The sequence below is a fragment of the Cyprinodon tularosa genome, unplaced genomic scaffold (genome assembly GCF_016077235.1).
Source record: "Cyprinodon tularosa strain WSP-4 unplaced genomic scaffold, ASM1607723v1 ctg417, whole genome shotgun sequence".
In the NCBI taxonomy this organism is placed as follows: Eukaryota; Metazoa; Chordata; class Actinopteri; order Cyprinodontiformes; family Cyprinodontidae; genus Cyprinodon; species Cyprinodon tularosa.
Window position 1 is genome coordinate 370,068 of NW_024039138.1, and position 11,495 is coordinate 381,562.

Below are 11,495 nucleotides of genomic sequence, written 5' to 3' on the forward strand. Positions count from 1 at the left end.
AAAAGGCATAAAAAGTCCTGTTTGCAGTCGCCAATATGCAATGGAGGAATACATCAAACCTGTGAATCAGGGGGATCTGATCAGATAAGGGGGAAAAAAAGTTGTTTTACAAACTGTTGATCTAGACAAATGAAAACCACATCTTCGGTTTGTATTTATGAAAGAGAAAAGTGCATTCAAAATCCATGCATCATTTACACCGCATTCTAATAAACTCATCAGAATCTCAAATGGACTCAATTACTCTTTAAGGAACTGTAAATATATTTTTTTGTTTGTTTGTTTTGTTTTTTTGAATTCCAGCAAAAAATATCTCCAAACATCAGGTCCCTGCTTGGATTTCTCAAACCCCTGAAATGCCGCACCTTTACAGGAATGTCTGACAAGTCTAAGCCGCTAGCTGAAAGAAGACAACACACCGGCTCGGCAGGCCCTAGCATGTTTGTCCCGTCTTACGCTGAAGAGACTCACACACCCACTCTCAGCCGGTGCAACACAAGCCGAGCTCAAACCCTCTTTTCCTTTGGGTTTGAGGGAAATCAGTGGATCAGCTAGTTTGGGTCGTAGCCATTGATTTTCTCAAGCCATCTGCTCAGATTTGTCCCTGGCAAAGATTTCCATGACAACGGGGTGTTAAAAATTAGAGTCTTGTTTAAGTCTGCCTTCTGCTCATGTGGTGAATATAAATCAACAACTCCATGAAAAAAGGACATAAACGCATGAGAAGAACCAAACCTGAGAAAATCTATTTTAGAAACAAAACTTGACCAAACCGATCTCAAATGAAAATGAAACCACATTTTAGTGCCATTCAGATTTAGAGGAAGTTTACTCGAGGGGTTTTAAATGTGCAAACCCAGGTCAAGCAAACAAAACAAGAACATCCCCACTGACTCTCATGTTCCCATAAAAACAAGGCCCTCGACTTTTCTCTGTGAACAGATCCGCTTTCCTGTGACCCTTTTCCTCCTTTTTAAACAGCAGTTTTCAATTCCTCAGAGCTTTGTGCAGACACCATGCCATTGCTTAAAAAGCATCTGACCAATTGTGAAAGATAAGGTGTCACAGTTTCTTAAAAAGGTTTGAAACACATGTTCAGTCGTAAGATGCATGGACAATGAGCTGCAGGGGAGAGGTTGGTCTCCTGTTTCAAATGTGAGCCAAGCTAATAGTGGGACTAAACACTTTAATTTGTTTTTGATTACACATTGTAACAAGAGATTTAAATCCAGCAGCCCCCTGTTGTTAAACATTACTAAATCCCTTCACAGCTCAGGCATGTCATGAGCTTTAAAGTTTCAGTTCAAAAACAAATGTGCAACTAAGTGAAGCCTTATTGGAGGATCTGCAGAGAGAGGAGAACTAGCTGAAGATGGCACACAGAAGTGGTTACCAAAGAATAATAAAGCTTATAGGCATTAACCTAAGATATTATGTGTTGTAAAAAGCTTTATGAGCACAAGGTAGAGTTTTATGCCTTCAACGGAAACCGTGCTGGGGTTTTTCAATGCTAAGTTAATCTTCTACCAGCGAGCCTTGCATACCAATACACATTTACATTTTGAAGCGTTACAACAACAAAACTTAATCTTAATGGAATTTTCTTATTTCAAATAAAAGTTTGAAAAGTCTGGAATGTATTTATTATAACCCCTACCCCTAAGTTAAAACAGTAGGGTCAACTTCCTTTAGAAACCCTAAAGGGATGTGATAGAGAAGTTAAGCTTACAAACAGCATCATGAATTGCATGCAACATTACAGACAGGTAAGAAATCAGGTCATTTACCATCAGGCCATTATCTGTTTAAAACTATGTTGATATGGCTAATTTTTAAAACACACGTTTTTGCAATTGTGTTATTTGCATCAAATAAGAAATACAACAAAAATTGCACATGAATACATTTGTTACCGGAATAACTCCTGGAAATGTAACATTGTGGATGTAATGAAATATATGCATTTTTAAATGGTCATAGAATGCACTGATAAATGCATGCACAGATGAAGTCTGAAGTGTGAAGAAATATACTCTTTGCCCAGATGCGGCCAAAGGCATCAAAGCTGATTGGACAGCGCTTCACAGTTCAGATGGACAATGATCCAAAACATAGTGCCAATAGCAGCTGGAGAGGTTCAGGCAGAGCCAATCACCAGATCTCCCTCCACTCAAGTATGCATTTAATTTGCTCAAGACAAAAGTTAAGGCAAAAGATATGCACATAGTATTAACAAATAAAAATAGCTGCTGTAAAGGCCTGGTAGATCCAGCATGTGGTGATGTCCATGGGTTCCAGATGTCAGGCACTCATTGCCTGTAAAACATTCCCAGAAAAATATTGAAAAGTAACATTTTGGGTTGTGTTATTTATTTATTTATTTATTTTGTCCTATTAATTTTCAGTCCCTTAAACAAGGAGTGTTTGTATAAAAATAGACACAATGTGTCACTGTACAGATAGTTCTGGGTCTCAATATGAGCTATTTATTTCACTACCTCAAAATGAATGTTTGCAAACCTATTACACCTAAAATGAAAGCATTTCAAGAACAGCATAAATGTGAGAAGTTGGGTCCCTTATGGAAACTGGCGGAGCTTTAGATAGAGATCTGAAGCTCTGTTGGCAAAAACCTGACAACCATGAAGAGGAAGGGCTCAGCGCCACTAAGCTAGTAGCCTTGTGGTGCAGAGGTGCTTCTGTTTAGCAGGAAAACAATGTAAATCAGAGTTTATTAGAAAAAAGAATGAAGCTTGATCCAAATGTAGATACCACAGATGCCACACCCACATAGCAACACGTTTGCACCTTTTAAGCCTTGTACATTTGCTCTAATTCAAACCATCCCAAGGTAAAACATTTCAATTGGACATTTATGAGATAAATTCAATTAAACAATAAACAGTAGCCTATAAGGTATTATTTAATGCTACATAATTATTTGACAATGCATACTGCCCTTAGTTTTCATAAAGTGCTTCATGGTTTACACTTCAACTTTTTTAATAAAGAATACCTTAAACAATCAGGTATCTGAAAACATCAACTCCTTACTTTTAGAAACTACATTTAAGAGATATATTTCTCCACAATTTGTCGAGGCATTTAAGCCTTATGTCCACTGAGGATCTTGTATATTACTTGACTAGTTAGACAAGATGCAAACTGTTAAGTATCTTGGTTTTGGTTTTAGGGAAATTTAACATCTGAGTTCCTGTAAAATGCTTGGAAAAATGACCTTGCAGTGCCAGTTGAAGTGCATTTATTTGTTTTCTTTTTTTGTTTTTTAATGGGACAAAGCAGCAGACTATAGTCTGCAAAGGTTGTGCATCATCAGAAACGTCATGTTGATTGTTCAGTGATGACCTTTGACTGTTTAGGTGAATCACTGAGATAAAGGGCCTCTTTCCTTAACCTCTTAAAGTACTATCATAAAAGGTAGCCTAAGAGGCAGCAGTGGTAATACCAGAAAATTAAATTGTTTATTTGTCTCTAAAGTGGAAATTTTTGTCTCCAACTTCAAATACAACTGGATGCCTTTACCTTCCAGTATCTTTTACATGTCCTTTCTATAACACCAGCCTGTCAATGCAGCTTATATGTCAGTGAGTGTGAGGCAGAGATAAATGCCTAAAATATGGGTTAGTTGTGTCAGCCTCAGCTCTGACAAGAGCAGGAAGTCAAAAAAAAGTAGCTCAGTATACCCTTGAGGAACATCAGCCCTCATTACTGTAACTGTCTTTCTGACTGTCAGGGGCTAGTTATATAAGATCTAGCCAAAGGCCGGAAACAGACACAGAAAACCCCTGTATAAGGCGGACAATCGGCGACAATCTCCTCAGTATGATCAGCATCTTGTCAGGTTGGATTATTTTGTCAAAGGGTGCTGGTTTGTTTCCTTTGAAAGGCAGGCGGTTGTCTGTGGCGTCCGAACCAGTTCAGACAGAACTTGAACATGAGCAAACAAATTGCCCCCAGAATTGTTGGCACCCCTAGATGACATAACAAAATGATACTATCAGGGTTGCATAATTTCAAAGTTTAACAAGTTTTAAGAGCTCAAAAATGGAAGCCCAGATAATTTCAGATCCTTCGCCATATTTTTCAGTTTTCTAATTATTCAATCAAGAGCCTTTGTCTTTGGAAAAAGATATAATGAAACAATTGGTCTCTTCAATTTAAAGGACAGAACCACTGAAAGCTGAGGAACAAAAACTCAAGCAGGGAGTAAACAGCCAGACCACCCATAGTTGAGGTTGTCAATAAAATTTTTAGGCGAAAAAAAGGGACTTTACTTTTTGAAGTGTGGTGTAACAGTAATATTTTTTGGGGGTCAGATAAAAATGAGAATGTTCAACTGCAGATGTCAAGAGAGTATTTCAGTTGCCTAAAACCATGATGCGTAGGATTAGTAAAACAAATAATCTCTGATAGATCAGGATTCTGCCATAGATAGACTTATACAGTTTGTATGGCATGACAGATAGTACCCTGGGAAAGTCACCAGCGCTAAGGCTTATGGGTGTCAAATTATAATGTCTCCCTGAATAACAAAAATATCAGCTTTTCAGATATATGCTTTGTCACAAGCAACCATTGTTCTGTGGAAGGAAATAGAGGCAGACTAATTTCAGCAGACAGCTTTTAAAAACATCTGTAGGGTTCTGTTTGCAAGCTCTCCAAGCTACAGATTTCATGGAAAAAGTTCTGACTTCCTACTCATCATTGCATAAACAACCATTTAGATCTTAGATTTGAAGAAACACAAATGATGTTATTACTATTTTTGTCTTTGCTGATGTTCAGTTTTGCTTTCATTGTGTCTCTGAAAATGTTTTCTTCTATATAGTGTTGTAGTATTAAGTAAACTCCATAGATTTGTTATCCCAATGGTTAAGAAATACCAAAAACTATTTTCGACAATCTTTTGTCATATAGATAGCTAGTGGTTGTCGAGATCCAAAGTTGCCAAAACAGGGACGTTTAAAGATGTTTTTCATTTCTTTAACCATTGCCATCACACAATCTGATTGTTGCTACAAGCACCAGTTGTCCTACTACGAGTCTGGCCTCTCAGCTCTAATGAACCATATCACCCCTCTGGCAAATGGCCTCTCTTGTCACCCAATATGGCTGAGCCCAGAAATGGCACATGTGTGCAAAAATGACAACCCATTTTTCTATGAGGTTAATACACTTGTGCAAAGTGATTAGTTGCGATGTTATGAGTGGCCTGTGAGGCTGCATGACCAGTGGGCGCAGGAATGTTCGAGGCTGTCAGTCCCTTTTTGTCTCCTATCAGATGCTCAGGAGGAACACAGATCCTACATTGTTTGGAAACTTGAGGTTTAGCTGCATCATTATCTAATCTTACCAAGCTAACTAAGAGGAACATGTTTGTCCTTACTGACTGAAAGTGTTAACTCATTAATTGTAATATTTATTCATCACCACAAGGTTCCAAACTCACATTATCTCCTCCTGAATACAAATAATACAATATTTCACTGATAATTGATGTTGACAACTAGTTCAGGCAGGAATATACAAGGATCATTGTTTTGCCAGCAGGTCGAACCAGTATGGACAAAGTAAGAGTGTTAGTAATGTGATACTCTCCCACCCTAAATAGACAAGCAGATTAGATAAAAACGCACTCAGAAACTGAATTCTTACAGGACCTCCTCCTCATTGACTTCTTCTGATACTTAATTAAATACTTTTCCCTTAAAATAATGCTTATGTCCGAGAAAGTAAAAATATACCGAAGTCAAATTGGAAGAGAGTAAAATAGGTCATGCCTGCCAAATCCTGATAACTGGTTGTTCCACCCTTTGTGAGAACAAGTGCTATCAAGCATTTGTATTAACTGGCATTTATTTGTATGGTACAGTGAAGGAGTGTTTTTCCACTCTTCTTAGAAAGATTCATTTATCTGAGCCGTATTTGAAGGATTCTTTTGGCAAAAACCAATGTCTGTATAAAGTCAGGCAGAAAAATGGCTTCGGATTAAGTCTACAATTTTACTGGGCCACTCCTTAACCTTTATATGTTTTCTCTTTTTTTGGGGGTTTTCTTTTTTTGTTTAACATTTGTTTGATGGATTTTTTTGGCCATTCTAATGTACGCAAATTTAATGGTATACTTTAAATCATTGTTTGGCTGTAACTGTACCAAAGTTTGTTTTGAATAAAAAAGGACGCCAAATATAATCTGAAGAAGATTACAGAAAGGAATCAGTTATTTAATTGTTGTTGGGTTTTTTTTTTATCATCATGATATTTGTTTATAATTGTGTGAAGGGTCTTTCTTTTATTTTAGTCAACAGTTGTTTGTTATTTTAACCAATTAGTCACCAATGCTCTGTTGGAGTTATTTTGGTAGGTTGCACACTCCTGGAAGGTTTTCAGCTGTTCTGTGTTTTCTGTTTTCTCCATTGGCAAATAATAAACGAAGCAATTCCCTGAAGTGTCAAAGCCTTTTTAATTTGTTCTTGCACTATTCTTAGATGTGTGGCTTTTTAGCCATTTTAACCTACCTCCTTCTGTCAGTTAGGTGCAGTTTTTGTGATCTGTTGATTTTACAGCTTTGGTCATTCACCAGAATCAACACAGCTAGTAAAATTGAACCAGACAAAAGGAAATTTATTTTCTTGCAAATGATCAGATTGTTTTATCTTTTTACTATTTATTGAATGAAATTCCTGTCTATAAACTGTCTTTGGGTTTTAATCTTATCTTTCTCCGCTATATAAGCTATGTTTGGTTATTTGAAACAAAAAGACCCAAATATAAAACAAATAAGTGATTAGCAAAATTCCTTTTCTATTTTACTTTTTATATGTTTAATGAGAGAACATAAAATTTGCTTCAATTTAAAGCCTACAGTTAGGGCAGCTTATCCCGCTGGAAAATTGCTTCAGTCCAATATAAAACCTCAAGTATAATCAAATCCAAAAGCATATCTGGGCCACTGCTGGTCATTAATTACAAGAATGTAGCTGTAATGAAAATGTTTCCACACAGCCTTCAGATAAAAAGAAAAGTATTCCAGCAATGAAAGGAGGGCGTGTTGGCTCAAGCACTGGAGAAGCAATGAAACACAAGAAATGCATCAGATCCTGAACACATTTAAAGGAGTATCAGATGCCAAAACACAGCTGTTTGTAATGTGAGGCAGGTTTTCTTTCACAAAAGGATTAAATACCGAACGCACTTTCCCGAATGACCAGAGCTGCAGTTTAAAAAGTAAAAAAATTTTATTTTGTGTTTTTTTTAGCATGCTCGAATGCATTTAGTCTAGATTGAAGAGAACAGAAGCAGCTTTTTAATGTGGTGTATGAATTAAAAGTTTTCTGTTTTTCCCAAAAAACTAATACCGATGTATAATAGGTGAAACAACCTTAATGGTTACTACTGGGTCAGCATTCCTTTCTCAACTAGTTTGGCCTTAAATTGCCAGAAATGTAAGATGTCATGTAAAACCGCTATCCATTCAAGTGACTTTTTTTTTGAAGCATTCAGGAGCCAAATGTATAATGGAATACATCTGGCTACTCTGTTCTGTTGTTGTCTATTCTTAGTGGGAACATTCACCTATCCCAGTTGAAGAGTAAATCTCTAATAGAAACATGCAGATACACACTATTGTGAAAATACATAAAAAGACAAGGAGATGATGCAATCAGACACATAATTAACATCTGCTAATCTTATACTTGTAACAAGATTTCATATATCAAGGCGGTTTATGACAATGTTTTGGGCTGGAAAAAGTGAGTCAATGACATCTGGCAACCCTGCTGATGGGTGAGTGGCGCTGGTCCATGGGAATACGGATGCTGCGGATATATTTTCAATTCAGTCATATTTGAGACGCACACGTTTGACTGTGCTTCTATTTTTTTTTTCTGGGTGGGGGTTCCATAAGTGTGCCGGTGTAGATGGAAAAACGCCGGGGCCGAAAATCATTCCCAGTCCGAGCCTGCAACAATTTATCCACTACTCAGCTAGCACAGTGCCCGAAAAGCAAGCACATTAGCGCACAAACTCAGCAAGGTGTGCTGATGTGCTAAACCCCACAGCAAGCACAATGCAAACCGCATCCTTTGTAAAAGGCCTCTTATAAAATGTGTATTAGCTGCCATGAATATCAGGCTTGAAGTCAGTTTTAGTTTACATGCGTAGTTACATTTATCCATCCATTTTCCATCCCACTTTATACCAGCTGGGGTCGCTAGGGGTGCTGGTGCCTATCTCCAGCTGTCGACGGGCGAGAGGCGGGGTACACCCTGCACAGGTCGCCAGTCTATCAAAGGGCAACACAAAGACCCACAGGACAAATATCTTATCACGCACACACTCACACCTAAGGAGGATTAAGAGAAGCCAATTAACCTAACAGTCACATTTTTGGACTGAGGGAGGAAGCCAGAGTACCCGGAGAGCATGCAAACTCCATACAAAAAGACCCCAGGCTGAACCTGGAACCTTCTTGCTGCAAGGCAGCAGTCCTACCCACTGCGTCCATGAGTAGGCCTTGTTACATTTATAACCTTTGCAATTCATATTGCAAACCATGTACTAAATTAATTGCATAATAAACATTTCATTATAAAGTTTGTTAAAAAGGTGTTTGTCTCATTGATTTTATGTATTTACGATATTACCACCAAAATCTTGTATGTGTTAAAGATGGATTTAATACAGAAGATGAACACCAAGTAGTGTATTACTGAGAAGTGAAATTAAACTGTTGTTTTTTGTTTTATATAAAAAAATAATAATTAAAAATTAATTAATTAATTTAATTAAATGAAAAAAAATGCTTTGCAGAAAGGATGGAAAGAAATTTCCCTCCCTAGAAAAACGAAGCTGGTAGAGATGTACCCCAAAACATGTGTCACTGTAAATGCAGCAATAAGTGATTTATATTCCTCTAAAAGGTTTTAAATGAGAGGTTTGAGATACTTTTCATCTGATTCAAAGATGAGGAATAATTTTCTTCATAATTATATTTATGTACCACCTGATGTTTAATATCACATAGAATAAGAATAAAAAGACAGGGTCGTGAATGTAACATGATAAAGTTTAAAGGTATTTGTGGATTTGGAATTACATTTTTCAGGCCTAACATCACATATGCAGCTGGAGGGAGTCAGCCCCACCCTACAACCACCCTGCACAGATAAGTCAGAACTAACTACATATGCATGGATGGACATTTTATTGGCTATAAACCTTTAGAATCAATGGTGATCAGCCACTTTGTGAGGCTTTTACAGAGGTAGACTTGATGCAATCTCATCAACGAAGGTGCAGCTGAACAAGATTTCTTAAAAACAGACTGAAGAACAGTGCTTTTGATGTTTCCATGGTACTTAAATTGCTTAAGAAATAGGCAAGAGAGTGAAACATTTGCTTCTGCTGAAAGGCATTTCTCTAAGTAAGATGGAATACAACCTAGCATTAGTATGGTGTACTTAATAAAGTGGAAGTGTACATCAAAATGAACCCAGAAAAGAGTTGACACTTATTTCAAGATTATTCCAAGATTTATTTTTTCCTTTCTGAAGAACACAGTTTACTAATGGCAGTGATGCTCTGGCTTGTTCATGTGATTTTTTTTTTGTTGTTGTTGTTGTTTGTTTTGTAAGATATATTTTTAAACCCGCAGTAGTGACAGTAGTGAAATAGTAGTACTCTCAGCCAATGAGGATGCAACAAAAGCAGCTGTAGCAGTGATTGAGGCCTCATACATGCTTTCAAAACACACTTTAGGCTCTTTGTAGCATCAAGAATCCCATTAGGCGCAGAGTTTTTTTTTAGCTCCTTGGACATCAAGTTCTTTTGTTTTTTGTGAGGACTTGTTTTGGAAAGACAGAAATCGTGGGAGGGCCCGTTTCTGGGAAATAACCCCACTCTGACCCCTGAGGAGGGAAGGCAGGAGGGGGAGGGTCAATGAAGGAAAAAAAGAAGAGGATTCTTTCGCATACGCACATCCCACTTAAATGTCCCCCCTGTGTTTCTTATGGTAATCCATGCATGTTTTGTCTAAAATTTCCCATCGACTCGCGAGCCAGAGTCGGGCTCATCCCAAGCCACAACGTGGAGGAACACTCCCGCTTAATCAAATGAAAACAAGGTCAAGATTGAATGGGATTCATTCGACTGGCTCCTGCTCCTGAATGTTTTGGCTGCAGCTAAGAGCCGATTTCATCTAACATACCCATCCTCATACTCCTCAGATTTATAAACCTCATTTGTTTATTTCATTTCAACAAAATTCCTCACAAAGAAATCACATAAATCCTGAGGGAATTTGCTCCCCTGTTCTTTGAACCAACCCTTAAAAACATTTTGGGTATTTCTCAAAGCAGGCTCCAGCCTCGCTGTTTATGATGTCCAGGATTAATCGGTATGATGATCAACAGCTTAATGGATGAGCTCTAACACCAGCCAATCCAAACATTTACACTCTAAGGATGGCACCTCATATTTGTTTGTTCGCTTCTTTAAGGGAGTATTTGACTTCTTCAAATGTTATCGCACACAGACCCACACTGCTCTTATTAATAAATGCCACAGTAAAACAAAATCTACTCAGTATTGCTCTGGGAATTTGGCTCTCCTGCAGACATTTGGCTGACATTTCATGCTTCATTGGATCTTGTAGTTTGCAGTTAAGTATCCAGTTTATTCTCTGCATCATGTGGTTTAAGTTTCATAACTGTCCTCATAAAAAGTTAGGTGGTGGATTTGAAATACTTTGGGTGGTACAGCTGGTTTTTATTTATCTGCAGGACTGGGCTCCTTTAAACATATCTTTAGGGGGAGAGATCTAGTGCGGGTTAGAGGTTTATGTCCATCATGGGAAAGGATGTCAGCTGATTACTGTAAACTAGCACTGGATACTTGAGTTTGTCTTTTTCGTAAAAGTTCAAACATCTTGAGTTACGCTTAAGATATGAATATATGCCTGGTATTTATTCTAAGGTGTAAGTTCTACAAAGTTTCTGAGAAAAAATACACCATGAGCAAATAGCAAATATACTCCCAATTCTGGGAGTATATTTGACCATCTTAATCAGCATTGTTAGAGCGACTAAATGGTTTGGTTGCCTGACATGAGACCACACTGTCTACTTTTGGGTTAAAACTAAATGCACAATCAAAGTGAACTGAATGGCCAAACCAACAGTGAACCTTTTGTACTTTTTCCTTTAAAGAAATAAAACAATGAACAAAGAAAGTCCAAAATTTACTGTTTTGTCTTTTAGTATTAGGCTATATATGGAAAACTTTTACCAGAGTGGTTCTTCTTTATATAGATCAAGTGACATGTTTGGGCAAGCTGTTAAAGGTTTGAACACAGTTCAGTGTTCCAACAAGACAAACATTAAAAACACAAACTAAACCTAGTTTTGGAAAGGATAGAACAGGCTGATGTAAGCTTTTGGGAGGACCTAATGGAAAAAAAAAATTATGACAGTG